The sequence below is a fragment of the Sander lucioperca genome, chromosome 24 (assembly GCF_008315115.2).
Source record: "Sander lucioperca isolate FBNREF2018 chromosome 24, SLUC_FBN_1.2, whole genome shotgun sequence".
In the NCBI taxonomy this organism is placed as follows: domain Eukaryota; kingdom Metazoa; phylum Chordata; class Actinopteri; order Perciformes; family Percidae; genus Sander; species Sander lucioperca.
In genome coordinates this window covers 1,677,140-1,694,354 of record NC_050196.1, presented here as the reverse complement: position 1 = coordinate 1,694,354, position 17,215 = coordinate 1,677,140, and the positions used below count along the sequence as shown (strand labels likewise).

At 42.4% G+C, this 17,215-nt stretch overlaps 1 long non-coding RNA gene across 1 annotated transcript in view; it reads right to left on the bottom strand.

Moving 5' to 3' along the window:
• LOC116048638 overlaps nt 1–7,111 on the bottom strand; it is a 147,782-nt gene extending 140,671 nt beyond the window's left edge. The window contains exon 1 of the long non-coding RNA XR_004104707.1: nt 7,044–7,111. This is a non-coding gene — a long non-coding RNA (uncharacterized LOC116048638). The remainder of the gene's footprint in view (nt 1–7,043) is intronic.
• Between the last annotated feature and the right edge of the window lie 10,104 nt (nt 7,112–17,215).

The window sequence follows — 17,215 nt, the reverse complement described above, 5'->3', positions numbered from 1 at the left end:
ACAACAGCGGGAGGAGAGGACAGACATGAAACAGAACACGCAGTTTCACATGGAGATGAGAGAAAGCTTTTTGGCAGGCTGCACATCCAAAGCTACAGAGAGAGAGCGAGAGAGAAAAGGGAACACAGTTGCATGCAAAGTGCGTTGATTAACTTGCATTGTGTTTCAGTGTTGCTTTGTTAACACTGTGCACTGCATTCAAATGAAGTCCAAGACAGGGAGGGAGAGTCGACGGCAGAAAGCCTCTATTTCAACCTCACAGCTCTGACACACACACACACACACACACACACACACACTCACACTCACTCTATGTCCAATGTCTATTTAAAACACCCCGCAACCATCAACCCGGGGAAATTAATAATGAATGCATCCTGTCTGATTTCATTTGCCGCTAATTAGGTCAGGAAAGTTTGGGAGCGAAAAGGTACGGTCCAGGCCACGTGGTGGGGTCTCTCAGCGGGGCAGCCACTTTCATGCGGCGAGAAAAAAGTTGAGCGTCGAACAGAGGGATGGCATTGGGCAAGGCCAGTGCCAACGGTGCCAGCACCGGCACGAAGGGGCCAGGGCTGGAGACAAAGATAATACCACCAAGAAGTGGCAGCTTCAAAAAGCCACTGGAAAAAAAAGGAAAGCCACCGGGGAGATATCAACTGTGGGCCTTCGCCGAGTGGAGGAAAAAAAAAAAAGAAAGAAGAGAGCTGTCAGTCTGTTTGTTTGGACTGCGACCGCTGAGAAATGATTATTCCCTTTTAATTACAATTTGGAGAAAAGGAAATGCAGAGCGCTCAGGCTTAGGATGCCTCCTCGGCCTCCAGACGGGTAGGCTGGGTGCGTGGGGGGGGGGGGGGGCGGTTCTGCACTGCCCAGACCGCAGAGCAAAAAAAGCGCCGGAGGACTCGCAAAGCAATGTTATCACCTTTCGCATGCCGCCAAGCCAAAAGAATAGACGACTTTGATCTGACTGCGCGCGCACTTTGGCCAACTTGGGGTGGCACGCTGCGGTTTAAACAGAAACTCTCTGACAGGAAGAGTTCAGAGCACTGGGAAGGGGAGGAGGAGGAGAAGGAGAGGAGTAGGGGGGGACAGATGAAGGTGACAGCTATAGAGGTTAACCTCGATTTTGAAGTCCCAACGGGGTCGGGAAAAATCCCGCAAGGCTAGATATCACTCTGATCTTTCACATCTAGCTCACAGATATTGTACCAGACAGTGCCAATAATATCTCTTCAGGATAGACTGACAGACCTAAAAGTACTGCAAAAAGGCCCCCTAATATTCACTTCTTGATATTTCCCTCACAGTTAGAACATTGTGCGTTACTTGGGATGCACATGTACGTTAGGTAATAAAACAAGTCCAGAATACATTTGAATAACGAGTCCTCCTTACGTATGAAGATTGGCAGACGGTGGCAGCTCCCCTGATTCAAATGATGCCAACCTGCTTAGTGGAGGCGATCCAGATGGAGTATCAGTTCAAGTGCTGTGAATCTGCCTGATTGGAAGGGCTCAGACATTTGTTGGAGAGGGGGTGACTCAAAATCAAGTCCAGCTGTGATGCATTACCTGGAAAATAACCTTAAAAAAAACTGCTCGTAAATATGATTCCTGCTTTGGAAATCAATTATATCCAAGTCTCCTCCGCATTTCCTGTCTCTCTCTACTCTCAAATACAATGTATCTGTTGAATCTAAACATGCAAACTACTTTGTGATTTTAACTATATTTTAAACCAAAACCGGGTCTTTCAAAGTGTTTCCAAATGTCTCCGGTTTAGGGGCTCTGAAGCGCCGGAGCAGTGTGAATGCGAGGTGTAAACGTAGCAAAGATGTTCGTTTTTCAAGCTAAAAACGTAGCAATGTAAATGTAGCCTGAGTCCAAAGTGAACATGTAACGAGCATCAAAAGCAATACGATCAAAAGGCTGTCTGTTGTGTCATTAAGTATGTTAAGGGACCACCAGCATTATCTAAAGAATTATGATAAAACCCTAATAATCCAAATTGTGTGGCCAGATTTACAACAAACAGGCAGGCAAAGGACAAAGTCTCAGTCTTCCTTACGAGTCCAGAAGATCTAAAAAGCATCATGGATGAACTGAATAATGATATCATATCCCCATTCTTAGCACACATGGCTCCATTTTTTCCCCCAACTATCATCTCTCTACTCTCTCAGAAAAAAATACAACAAATACAACATATCGGTGATATATAATCTAAAGATGCAAACTACGTTGTGATAGTTACTATAGTTTGTGTTTTTGAGGGATGGATTCACTCAGTGCAAGAAGGAGGAAGAGAGAGATCATATTCACTGGACCACAGGGCTGGGCGAAACAATCAGAGATCACCATATTCTTGACCAAATACATTGATGTCGATATTGCGACAACATTGTAGGCTTGACATTTGTTGCTTTAACTACATATTTTCACAATTAGATTTTGGATACATAATCATCAGTAATGTGGCTCTAATGACAAAGTGGGTGAATGGCAAATAATAGAAGAGCTAGAACAGTCTGGTAGGTTAAGAAAATGACATCACTTTACTGTAACGCAGCCTGTAAAACCAGAAACACTTAATCCGTTACAGATATTACAATATCCAAAATCTAAGACGATATCTCCTATCTGGATATCGATATAATATTGATCTACTGCCCAGCCCTACTGGACCAATCCAGAAAAGCAGATGGGGATTCATATTCCCTGTATCCTTCCTGGAAAGGTTAACTAATACATTGGAAAGGATTTCATATCCAAAGACGCAACTTTTGTTTTACAGACAAGGCCAACAAGCCATGAACTAAGCGCTTCAACCTTCATATAAAAACAAACAGGGTTCAGGACAATGATAATGAGTGACAGATGCGGTGTATATAGCTCTGGAGAGGAAAAGGAAAGGTCAGGAATGTGTATTAATGTCCTTCTGCTTTGATATCCTGCCAGCTCAAAGAGGAACCCGGATGTGATTTCCCCACTCGGCAGCAGAATATCAGTCGGTGCCTGGGAAACCTCTCCCTTTACTGCAAGCCAAACAACACTTCTGTTTACCGTTGCACTAAAATACACGGAAACGGAGGAGGTAAGCAATACGTACAGTAAGCGGAAGATCAAATTCAAAATCTGCATGACAAACTTTTTTTTTATCTGATGAAACGTGCTGTTTTTTTCTTTTCAATGTAGTTTTTAGCTCCTGGAAAAAGAAAGAAAAATGTAATAATGATGTCCTTTCCGCACAAGTCAAATGAACCCTTTGTGGATTAATTTAAACAAAAGCCAACAGGAAAGTGGCCTACTTGGGGGAGCAATTATGAATGAATGAATCCAGTTTCAATCAAGTGTACTGTATAGTTAAAAAAGGAAAGATAAGCAGAAAATGGTTTTAAGAGTGGCGGCACGAAACAAAGTCCACAGTTCAACGTTTTTCCTTTTTACTTTCCGGAGTTACTCAGGCCCGAACCTGCTCACAGGATTTTAATACCCCTAGACCTTTCCCCATCCTTTGGGGAGCAGGAAAAAAGTAGCGAGATATAATCCCTTTCCCTGTAGAAAATGCCTGCAGGAGAGAAGACTAGCACCGAATCAAATTATTTTTCTTAAGATGGTATGACCTTAGCTACACTGTATTCAAGGCTTCTTACCTCCACAATTTAACTGCTGTTCTTTTTTTCCCCTCGACAACTTCTTGCCATGCATGAATCACAGGTTAAATGCATTCCTTTCAACGGCTTCGCACCCCGCCGACGGAAATATAATTATGTTTTACAAGTCGACTCTTATCTGTAGCCCTCTTCATTTCCCGCCGACTCTCGGCGTGTTTTGAGGGCTTTTCAGAAGTACTTTACGGTGTGTCAGGTTGCTGTTCCTCCGTGTAAAGGCACTATTGTATCACTCAAAAGGTCTCTACTCTCCATATCAGGGGGGGGGGGGCATTGGTGTAAATAACCTCTGTGGTAACATACACACTGAAGAAACGTGTACATAATGGAATCTAAGTGGTTTTCTCGCTTTGCCACACAACAGCTCCTGGGTTCAAATCCACAATAATATTCTCAAACCAGAGTTAAACTACAGTTTGTCTGCATGCTCTACTTACGCGATATTAAAAGGACTACATTGACTTTGTGGGAAGTTTGGCCACTAAGTCCATCTAGCCAACATGTAGGGTTAGGGTTAGGGTTAAAAAAAAAAAAAGAATCTTACTGTTTAACAGAAAGGTCGACCTCCTTAGGTATCCTTTCCATAATGTTGTCAGACACGTAGAATAATAATCTGAGCCTGTCAATGGCAAAACAAGCACTTTTGTGGACGTAAATTGAAGGTGAGCAATTGCCCAATTACGTACATTGTAGCTTGTCTTTTGGATTTGGTTTTTTGGGGCATTTTTGGCCTTTATTGACAGGACAGCTTAAGACCGCTGCAGCAGCCGCTGCAGCTAGGACTGAGCCCCCGTACACGGTGCACACGCTCAACCAGGACGAGCCACCCAGGCTCACTACATTGTAGCTTGTTTCTCTGATTGCCGACTGTAGCGATCCCGCTTGATGCTGGATCAACGTCAAAGATTGTTGTTCCCAATTTGAACCAGCCTACAGCTGTGTGTTTACATGTCATTTCAATAATAATAATAATCACACACATAAATGCTGCCGAACCACATACTGTACAGCCACTTCCTCACAGTCGGTGTTGTATGTTTTTTTTCGCTGCTCATGTAGGTACTGCTGTTTGTCTTTACAGGCATGCATGTTCTTCTTCCAGGACAATGTGTTGTCCATGTCAGTTACATCAATACATTGCAGGCCTTTTTGGTGAATGCTTGAACGCTCCCAAATTCAGTTCAGCTCCCAGTGGCCAGCAGCAGAGGGCTGCGGTTGTACTGGGCAGCTCCCAGGTGGAAATACTGAAGCAATATGAAAAGTGAAAGAGAAAAGAGATGGATGAATAAAGATTTTTTTTTTTTTTAAATGAGAAGGGGTAAGGTTGAGTGAGATAACTGCAGAATGTATGTGACATGCGGAGAACAACAAACACTCGTGGATTGATTTTTGACATGCATTTCAGTGACGCACATCTTGATTTGTGACACAAACGTTATTCATGTCTGCACAGAAAACTATGAAGGTAAATATGGTGCAAAACGGGAGAGCTTGTAGAATACGATGTGAGAACTTGCAGAACAAAAAATCTGAACTTGTATGTTAAAATTTGCACTTGTAAAAATTTAATTTGCACTTGTAAAAATAAAATTTGCACTTGTAAAAAATATTCACACACATGTGATCTGAATTTGAAGTCATACAAAGAAAAAAAACATGAGAGCTTGTAAAAAAAATCTGAACTTGTAAGTTGAAATTTGCACTTGTAGAAAATGTTCACACACCTGTATTCTGAATGTGAAGTTACAGAAAAAATATTCACAAATGTGTAGATTGATATTTACATGAACACAATGACAGCTGCAAACTTATAATGCAACATTTACTCCTATACTTTTTTTTTTACTCTGGTTCATTTTCCATCACAACCACAACTCAGTGATTACAACCTCTGGAATCTGTCACTGCAACTTCACATATGTGCTCTCTCGCATCACAAAGTGGCCAATCTGCACCTCGACTTTCACAACACTCTTGACGATACATTTGGTGCAAAACTAATTTGTACCTGTGGACTTAGGCTGTGGAGCTCTGAGCTAACAGAACGGGTAAAGCAGGGTTTCTATCGCCAGATGAGGGACAACTCTGTCTGGCTTATTTATGTAGCATGGAAACTTGGTGGAATAGCATGCTAGCGTTAGCTAACTAGCAGCCAGCCCGCTTCTAAATAAATACCTTTTAATTGTCTAAACACTTTTTAACAGTCAAATTGAAACACTGGCGGTGAGCTCCAGGGCCAGCAGCCGCAGACGGACACGCAGATTTCCCCCCCATAACGCTCGTCTAAACGCAGAATAAAAACGCAACGCCACTTTTGTGTTTCCTCTTCAGATCGTTTCTGTCTAAACATAGCCTAAAATGCTGGTATCGGAAAGTACTATGCACTAATCTGATACCACGCAATATAGCCCTGAAGAAAATCTACTTTAAAGTAGTTCATTCATGTTCTTTTTCCGTGATGACTCACGGTCAAACTGGATAATAAAAGAAAGTTCTGTGGCGTTCATTGTTTGCGTTTGTTCATGTTTCACAAAGAGTTTAACCTGAGCCAGCCCAAACAACAAATAATATCACATCCATACAGGGATAGTAGTATACAGCGGTTAAAACGTAATAAAATATATGACACACTGGTATCGGATGAGTACTCTGTATCGGCTGATACGCAAGTTCAGATATCAGAATCCGTATTGGGAAGCAAAAAATTGTATCGGACCATCTCTAGTTGAGACTGTGTTACGACTGCTCGTGAAAATGCAGAAAACATATGAATCCTTTATATAAAATCATGATTAACTGTCACAAAGCTGCCAAGTACAGGAAAAAGCACCTCGTCTTGATTGTTACCTCTAAGAGACAAAAGGATGTGATGACTTTGCTGCAATTCTAACAATTCACTTCCAAGTGATTTTCTGTGTGTGTGGTGAAAGCCGTCAGAGGACAGGTGTCTTCAGGTACTGGGAGCTCTCCCGCTAAGCTTTATCAGCCTGTCTTTGTCTAATCAGCCGCTATTGTTAATACTGTTGTATTGCTCATTAGCTGCCATTGTTAACAAGCACGTTTAATTATGCCGGTTACAAGACCGTCGGCGGAGCTAAAAACAAAATAATAATAAAACCCCCCACCTCCAACCCATCTTATTAAAATGAAAAGGAATAGAGAAGGGCAGAAGAAAAAAAATAACAGAAAGAAAGGAGAAAATAAGACAGAAAGAATAAAAAAAAGTCATTATGACAAAAGCAAACAAACAGGAATACTGAGGGGGGGGGGGACTGATTAAAACAGGAGGGGGGAAAAAATGAAAGAAACAAAGATAGACAGACAAAAATAGTCCATGTGAAACTAAACAAACAGTCTTTGTGTGGTGAAATACCTGGCGGGCGGCTGGCGCTTCGGCAGTTGGTTACCGTCGGTCCCCGGGGAGCGGCTCTCCTGGGCTCCCCTGAAACATGACAGCAAAAGGGAGGAAACTAAACACGAGCGTCAGGAGTCTCAAAGCACAAAACAAGCTGTTACATAACCTTTTCAAAGGGCTCACAAACAAGGTGAGGAGAATACTACACACATGCCAAAAGGCTTTCAAGTCGTAGACACATTTGGAAACATCACCGGTGGAGTGCATCTTTAATGAAAGAAGTTGGAAAAAAAACAACTGTTTTTGTCAATTTCCTGACATGAATTTATTTGAATTGAATGTATTTATTTGCACAGTGAAATCAAGGTAACAGAAACAAGAAAAAATACAAAATCTAAAAAAGATGGTGCGGGTACGATGAAGAGAACCCCTAGGGGCTTATAGAAGGGATCTCACTTGATGAAGAGAAAAAAAAATGTATAATGAGCAATTACAAGAGTCCTAAAATCTACAAATTGAACACAAGCAAGCACTGAATTTAAAAAAAAAACAAGCATAAGGTTGGCTAAATAAAACAAGGCATTAAATAAATTGCAAGAATATAGATAAAATGAGGACGTGTGTGTATGTGTGAGTAGTTATGAGAGGCCAAACACAATCAGATATGAACAGTTCACATTGGAAAATAATAATAATAAACTGCTTCTTTTGACTCTACACATTCAACCCCACCGACCTGTAAAGACACTCAGAGGCCAAATGTTGCAGGCTACATTTTGAGGAAAGGTGAATAAAATAATGCACAAGACAGACTATTTCCATTTGATTGAACGATGCCACACATAAGAAACACAGAGTGCTGGGTCTGAATGTTTCACTCGATGTGAACAATGATAGAGCTTTGATAGAGAGCTGATACGTAGAGGTCAAGGTGTCAAAACTCAACCCAAATTGTGGGTCTTATGGACTTGAGTTTCAGCGGTCTGAGAAATTCTTATTTTAAGAGGTAAACTATTCCAGAGATTTGGAGCGGCCACTGAAAAGGCTCGGCCACCTTTTTTATTTTTTATCCTGGATCTGAGACCATGGAGGAGCATCTGATTGGACGACCTCAGTGCTCTGACAGGAGTGTGGACGATGTAAAAGCCCCGAGAAATAAGAAGACGCCAACCCATTTTAAAATCTTAGAAACAAGCAATGAAGTCTTGAAATCAATCCTGAAGTGGACAGGAAGCCAGTGGAGTGAGGCTAAAGGGCTTTTCACACTTTGACGGCGTGGAGCCGCGGGATCTCACTGCGCTCCTCATGTGAACAGACAGGCGGACAACGCTCGGCGGGTCAACGCCAGGCGATCAATGCGTGGTAACCATGGGGATTCTGTGCACTACTGTATCGCTGCCGTACAACTGAATGAGATAAGCTGACTGCGGTATCATATATCCATAACCACAGGTCGATTTATAACAAATAGTGGCAATACTCGGCTGCCTCTCATAACCCTTATTTGATAGCTCCTCAAATCCACGCTCCTCAGCTGAACCGGAAGTTGTTCTGTCCCTCCTCGGTGAAGGCCATCTCAGAGCTCTTGTTTCTGCCTCGGGGATCTAGGAACGAGCATCGAGGAGGGATCATCGAGGAGCTATAGACGAGGAAACAGCCTTACCGGAAGCCGTGCAGCTGAAGGAGGTTGCTAACTCCGCCCATACAACCGACGGATTGATGTGACGCTTCAGAGGAAAGGACGTCTCATCTCTAGGATTGGGCATCGAGAACCGATTCCTACTTGGAATCGTTTCTTTATTGGAAGCGTTTGGAGGATTTGGTTTCAAATCCGATCAGCGCTTCCCAATTTAACCTGCGCAAGTTTTGGTTTCCGTAGCAGCCAGGCACTTGTTGTGTTGCAGCCTTGGAGCACAGTAAGCAGCGCTCTAGTGTGGCTTTATTTTACGTTGAAAAAGCCCGGTCAAACTGCAAACCACCACTGAATCAAAATAAAACTTTTACTCTTATTTGTGAAAATAGGCATGACCCCGCTTTAACTCCATCCCTCAAAGAATCGGAATCGAGAATTGATAAGAACCGGAATCAAAAGCAAGAATCGGAATTGGAATCAGAATTGTTAAAATCAAAACGATGCCCATCCCTACTCATCCCTCTAAAACAGTGGCTCTCAAATGGGGGTACTTAGGACGACTACATGAGCGCTTTTTCTAGGTTTCGGTCGCTGAAGTTTGCCACTTTCTTTAGAGTTTTTGTCACTTTTTGTCACTATTTTCGACCTGTTCTTGCCTTCCTTCCTTTTTTCTGTCTTCGTTTTTTCTCCAAGTTTGTCGAAGTTTTTGTCTATTCCGCCTTTTTCAAGGTTTTTGTCACTTTTTTCGAAGTTTGTCTTCCTTCTTTCTACTGTTTTTTTTTTTTTTACAAGTCTGTCGCTTTTTACAAAGTTTTTGATACTATTTTCCACCTTCTTTCTACCGACTTTCTCCAAGTTTTTATGTTTTTAAAAAAAAAAAATGTCATTAGCATTTAAATGTTTTTCCGCTACATGGCTGTTTGGTAAATCTATCGCTGGTCAGGGGGTACTTGGCTTAAAAACACAATTCAAATGGGGTACATTATTGAAAAAAGTTTGAGAACCACTGCTCCACAACACCTTTGCTCGTTGCCTCTCTCCTCGCATTATTTCCTCGCGTCTCTACCGTGCCTCCTCGGTGGGAGGGACTAAGACGCGAGGAAGGGAGGCAAGTGGAGGACTCGAGGAGGCAATTTAAGGGCAATGAGATGCACCAATAAATAAATCGGTATAAACCAATAAATCCAGTCTTGTGCCGATGCTCTGACAATCAAAAGCCCCGCTGTCTATGTCCTGATGACTGTTTAAAAAACTTTATTTTAGTGAACTCACAAACAGAAAGAATCTGTCTCTTGTTGACTGATTTGCGCTGCGCGCCGCTTACGTAGGGATAAGTCCAAGACAAGTCAACTCTTGCAGCGGGCGGGCGTGTGCGTGTCACGCAACAGTTTCATGGGATTTCGCCCGCTTGTCGCGTCACCTGTCAGGTGTCCTCCACCCCCCCAACCTGCCCGCTCGCCTCTCATTGGAAATGAAATGACTTACGAGGCGCGACAACCACTCCCAATGTGAAAAGGCTTAATGGGTTCCGTTTATTTTGTAAAGGTACTGTCAGACGGTGTGAAATGAGGTCAAGTTACAAACCTATAGCATAAGGTGAATCAGAAGTTAATATATGATAGATCTTTGACCGGTGCTTCCTCTGCTCTTAAATCACTCAAATCAATGGCTCTTAAGCCCCACCCCATGAGATTTCCCTCAACCAATGAGGTTATTCCTTCCTCTGGGACAATATTTTTTAAAACTGCAGGTCCAATATGTGAGCATGTTCCCTGTTCCTGCAGGGGGAGAATAATGTTTGTTGGGGGGGGGGGGATGCAGGGAGTAGGTGTGAATTATGCAAATAAATGCTGACACAAACTTGGACGGGGATTCAGTGGAAGGAAGAATTGGCTGAAGGAGGAATTGTTCATATGGCGGCGGCGTGGTGGTGGTGGCGGCAGGGCCCCCCCTGCTCTTTACCTTGAGGCAGGCAGGAGCTTATCTTATTTGCCGTTTTTTTTTTTTTTTTTTTTTTTTTTTTTATAAAGAAGTGTCAGGATTAACATAAGCACCTCCGCCATTGTGCGCCCACTCAAAATAAATTTTATCTGCCTGCGCTCTAGGGGGGGGAGACAATCTCTGTTTTATCAGGTAAGCAAATACCTCCTTCAACCTTCTCATCCCCCCGCCCCCGATACCATTTGAAATGTGCCTTTGAGGACTGCCGCCACCGCCCCTATGTTTGCCAGTTTATATTTAGCAGTACACCACTCCATTTCCCCGTCTCCAGAAAGGAGGGAAGACGACACAGTAAAGGGCCTCGGGAGGGTTAACATAAATACCAGCTGGTTGAAAAAGGTACAAGGCAACTCTTTTCGGATTATCTCGCTACAATGAAACTGCTCACGTGTACCTGTTTTTTTTTTTTTTTTTTTTAAGTTTTAAAACGCTCCCTCTTGGTTTACCCTCTCTGCCCTGTGGAAATTGACCATTAAGGGGATTTTTTTTTTCCTCTCTCTCTCTTTTGGCAGCGGAGGTCGCCAGGAAACAGAACAGGAAATGATATAATGGTTGCAGACTGGAACGCTTCTCCCATGCCCAGCTGCTCGTCGTATGACCTCTGCGACTGAGAACTGGGAGGAGGCGGAGCTGGCATGCCTGGCATTGCTGTACACGCTTGGTGTTTTCATTGGCTGAGGCATTCTGTGCGAGTGACTGACTGTGCATGCAATGTGTCTGTCAGCATAACTACACTGAGTGTAGGAATGTGTGTTTGTGTATTTAAATGAATGACAGATTGTGCAGAGGGTTTCAGGCCTTAAGCGCTGGGAAGATTACAGATCACAGGTCTAGATTACAGATCACAGATTTATTGGTGATTAACTAGTTTCCTGAAAACATAGACGGCTCAAGCGTTTTACCTGCACTGGCTACGTTTACATGCACGTAATGAGGTGCAGCCATCGTGGTTGTAGGAGGGTGGAGCCGGTTTTCTTTGCTCGTCAGTGGTCAAAGTGAAGAGAAACTGATAACTGCTGGTGGCAGAGCCACTAGCGTGCAACGCTGGGAAGCGGGGCGGTCCCTGCCGCGACAGAAAGCCTATATGGGCACAGTGTGTCTCGTTGCTCCACTGGACAGCGGCAGCAGAGGCAGAGAGCACTCTCTCGTCCTATTGGTCAACGTCGAGGAGCGCGTCGCAGAACATGTCAAAAAGACAAAACATTCTGACGTGCTAGACTTTCTGCGTCGTGGTCGTGAAGCGTCCCAGACGATAGATCGCTGATTGTGTCACACGGCAAGAGATGAAGACGCACGTTCGTCGGTCCCGACCCTCAGAATCGGGTACGACTCTGAACGTTTGTCGGGTCAAAACCGGGCTGAATTTGCGTAGTCTGATCCTGGCATTAGACAAAGTTGTTAAATGATGTCACAAACCATCAGACTGACTATTACTATAATTACAGAATATGGAACTTCCCTGTGACAGTAAAAATGTTTTTTATCGAATTATATCAAGGCACCATTGATGTGATGCATTGCATCCAACACTGCAATACATGCCCACAGAGTGTGTGTGTGTGCGCGCGCATGCAGGGGACTTTTTCCCCCGTCTGCACTAAAAATATCCAGCAGAAAGTGGCATTAATTTCTTTCCCCTTCAAAGCAAAGAAGCAAGAAAAAGCTCTTTCTGTGCAACATAAGGTGTACAGTGTGCACACTGAATCGTTAAACCTCAGTAAGCCTCATCCTCTAATTTTTCCAGCTGATAAGACTGCAAGGATTCATTTGTGTTTACTTGAGTTTGTCTAACGTCAAATATTGCAGTGACTCCAATCGTCAAATGGGAACTTAACTTTTAAGTAAAAAAAAAAAAACAACTGATTTTAAGTTTGTTCTCTGTGACTTAACACATGATAAATATCGTGTGGATTCTCTCGTGCGTTTGGATGTGAGGGATGGACACGGAGATATTTTCGCAGAGATCCTCGGCTAATTAGGCGCACAGTTTGCCATCTCGTCCAAATTTCTCTCGACTGGGGCAGTGAGAGAGGAACCTCTGAGCCAAAGTATAATATGAAAGTTTTGCCCCCCTCCATCTGCTAAATGTGTGCACAGAGGCTTAATTGGGGCCAAATCTTGTCAGAGCCTCAACATCCACTATTAGTTGGGAAACATGTGAACAGGAGATCACCATAAACATCCAAACTTCTAACAACTTTTTGAAATAATTCAAACCCTTAATAACACCTCTTCGTATATCATCATCAAATCCTTCAGCACCACAAACCATCAAATTAAATCTCTAAAACTCTTTCAACATTATAACCTTCAGTCAATTCATTGCACGGCTGTTGTTTCCTACTGCAGTATTTTTAATTACTGTAGGTGTATCTAATACAGTGGATACCGGGTATATGTTACTGACAGCGTGTTAGTAAAAATAAATTCCCATTTTATTATCATACGACAATCGAGTCATCCCATGCCACTGTCAATGAAATTCAACAATTCCTGCCCAGAAGTTTCACATTAAAGGCTCCAGCAGCTCACAGAGCATTGGCTCTTTCTTTTATTGTGAAACATCGGCGGGAATTGGCGAGATTTATTTGCAGTGGCTTAACCCCACATTTAAACTGGTTGCAATTCATGAATAAGAACAGTATATTTGTTGTAGATTGGTAGGTATGACATGCATGAGGGCCAGCCGTCACCATTATTTCACACCATTGTTTGAGTCCTAGAATTCATGGTAATAACTCGGGATGTAAACGGTATGAAAATTTAACCTCACGGTTATAGTGACCAAAATGAATCACGGTTTTCGGTATTATCGCGGTATTTTTAAAAGTGTGTTCAATATGTTCAGAAAGCACTGATAGGCCTACACAAGCTGAAATAGTTTAAAAAAGTGTAACAGTGTTTATTATATTACAAAAATATAGGCAAAACCTTATCAAAAGTGCAACAGGAACAAGGGTTCAGCATGTAAACAGCTTATTGGTCAGGAACATTTCCAGTAGTGCAGGTTTAAATGATACAAATCCAAACAGTCAAGCTAAGACATAAAGAACAATATGTAAACAAATCAAAGAAACGCCACTCATTATATACTTGTTTTCTTCATTATCAAAATCACACGGTTTCCACACCGTGGTAATCCACCGTGATAATGATATTTTAAATGAAAACGGTAATTGTTATCGTCAACATTTTTATCGTGGTTTACCGTTACACCGGTAATCGTTCCATCCCTAGTAATAACATAACTGTTGGTAAAAAATAAAAAAGGAGAAAAAAATAAAACTGGATTCACTTTTAGAAGACTCGTAACGTTATGGTTAACTTATCTCTGATATGAGACTAATAGGAGTTTATCATCAATGTCCAAAGAGGTGGGGGTGTTTACTGTCATCACATGGAAATTATTGGGATTTCTACTAACACGGACTTAGGTTATAGAAGAACTGGTGCTATCCCTTGACTGGACCTTCCCTAATAAACACATATTGTAAAACAAAACAAAAATACCGGTAAATAAAAAAAATTTAAAAATGGTATTGGGATTTGTTTTAGTCAGTGGACTAAGTAATGGTTTGGTGTTTGAAACGTATCCTCCTGGCGTTCAGCAATCACCATGACAGCTTTGCATTAATGTCACTCACTCACACTCAACCTGCCTGTATATGCTCCATCACTCACACATTCTCACACACACACACACACTCAGACTATTTTTGTCACAAAACCATGTTAGCAAACACACAAAAAGCTATAGGAAGCGCACGCACACACACACACACACACACACACACATCCAACATACTGTGTATTTGCTCATGTGTGTGCACTCACACACAGCTCCACACAGTGTAAATACATGGGTATCTCTACACACACACACACACACACATCTTTACATTTGCATGCATGTACACACACAAATGATTCACACAGACATTTACACAAAGCACACACACGGCTGACTTCACACCATCAACCACACACACACAAACAAACATACTCAACAGCACACACACATTCATTCCAGTTATTCACACTGCATTCATACACACAGTTTGTCCATGATAGTTTATCTATACGTGCAGATACAAATGCACTTTTTACAAACACACATACATGTTTGTACCTATTCAGACACACAACACGTACAGGTTTTTTTTTTTTTTTTTTTAAATTTTTTTTAAAAGCATCTTATTTACGTCGGCAATGTTGCCGTGTCAGTCGGGCGGCGTTATAATCTCCGACACATTTACATAACATATACTACCCCGCTGTGTTGACGGCCAAGTAAGTACTCAAGCTCATCCCGGCCCCCTTTTCATATTTACGGCGTGACTGATTTAAGATGGACTGATTGTGGGGATTTAATTACGGGGGACACAATGGCCACACAATTCTGTTTTCTTCTCTTCCCGTCTTGCGAGGCGCTGACACGCCGCACACTCGGCTGCACACTGCCGAGGAATGTTTTACACTTCAAATGAGCTGTGCTTGCAGAAGAATTTAATTTGATCTGCCGCTGTAATTGTGCTCTCAAAAAAAAAAAAAAAAAAAAGGGAAGAAAAAGTGGCGGTGGTAGAGGGGGGGTGGGTTGAAGCATGTAGGGGTGGGAGGGGTCGCCGTGCGTGCAACTTTAAAAATGTAATATGCACAAAAAGTAAATTAACTCAAGAGGAGAGGCCCTTGTGATGTGTTGACACTTGCACTGGGCTCTCTTACAGGGAAGAGTGGAAGAGGGGGGGGGTTAAGGAGAAGGAGAAAAAAAATAGAAAAGGAAGGGGGGGGGGGACAGCCATGATAAAACACCACAAAGAAAAGGCGTTATGAATTTTATTAATGACTTGCAAGACAGTATGCAAAACATCAAAGGTCCACGGGAAAGATTAATGACCCTGTGTGAGACTGTTTAATTACCTCCAGCTAATTAGATTCTTGACCAAAATTTTTAATATCTGCGTTCATGCCCGACGCCCTAATTGAGATTCCACCATATTTATCAATCTTTCAAAAAAAAAAAGAAAAAAAAAAGATGTGTGTTCCCTTTAGCCCTTTTCTCCTGCTGCTCTTGACACTTTGTCGCCATGTAAAGTAGCGATTATGAATCCCATCCAGGTTGGAGAGAGGTTTCCAAAATAAAAAACAAAAAAAACAATTTACTCACAAACACGAGGAAGAGGGGGGAGGGGTCGGTTATCGACCTGATCTTGGGGTTTCTAATGAAGTGTGCTTTGCTAATAAACAGACTTAGCGAGGCTCTGTCAACTCTCCTTGTCGCGCCATAATTCTCTTATCTGGACCTGAGCGGAGGAGAGAGGAATCTCTCCGAGGAGCCGCTCTCCATCTACGTCTCGTTTCCGCCCTCTCCTTCCATTTCCCTCCTCCGGATAATCCGGGTGCTGTTTACCAGCACGCACGCACGTTTTCATCTAAATCGTTTGCCTTTGAACTTCCAGTGCATATTATCTGTTTCTGTGACCCTGCTGCTGCTGTTGTTGTTGTTGTGGCGGCTGCTGCAATAATTGCACTCGGATTATTGCCGTAAAGTCAGAGATGACTCTTCCTCTGGGTTCTTGGGTTTTTTGAGGTATCCACTTCTGTGGCAACTGCTCGAGTCATTTTAACATCTCCGAGTTGCATGGAGACAGAGCTATGAATAATAAATATTTTCTAGAGCAGAGCTGACCCTACCTGGAGGTCGCTGGATGATTACCAGGGAAGGAAAATAAGAAAAACACAGAATTCTGTGTAAGAAATTGAGTTTATTATTCAGACTAATCTTTCCTGTTGTCATCTTTTCAGGCCTCTAAAATAATGTCTATTTGTCTTTATTTGAACTTCTCATAACTCAGACATGCAGTCTGAAACAATGGCAAGACAACAAGACATGTCTCTGTTATAAAGATCCACGGTTCATTTACGGGATAGTTCCGCTGGATGTCCCTCACTTTTCGCTTTCAGTGAATTAACTTTAAACTGCGGTCGGATCCAGCAACATTAACCGCAACCCCGTTTCCCGCTGAACATGGCAAGGTTTAAGATTTTTCAATTTTGGGAAACACTGATCCACATTTTTCACCAACAACTAATCCATTCATCCAGAAAATAATCCACAGATTCGTTAGTTGCGGCCCTAATACTAAAACACAAAATCAGTATCGTATCTCTCCGTTACATGGCCACTTTATTGATACTTTCAGTGTTTTAATTTTTTTTTCGAGAAGCATTTTGCAAGAGGAGGATAAACATTTTGGAAACAGACCTCATGAAGCTGAAAGTTGTCTGTACTGTGGTGTACAATGTTGTGGACTGGCAGGGCCACGCACAGCACCATCTGCTGTCCCAACATTTCTATTACAATAGTAACCCACTCCCAACACGGAACATGCACAACCAGCCCTGCAGCACTTCACTGTGATAGCACATCCCCGTGTCAAGTTTCACAACCGTGTTTGAGGGGGGGGGTTAAGCCTTAATTAGCATGCCATCGTTATGTAGATGTGTCTTAAAAGGCCTCGTTTCCCCTTGATACCTTTTATTTTCCCCAGACCATTCT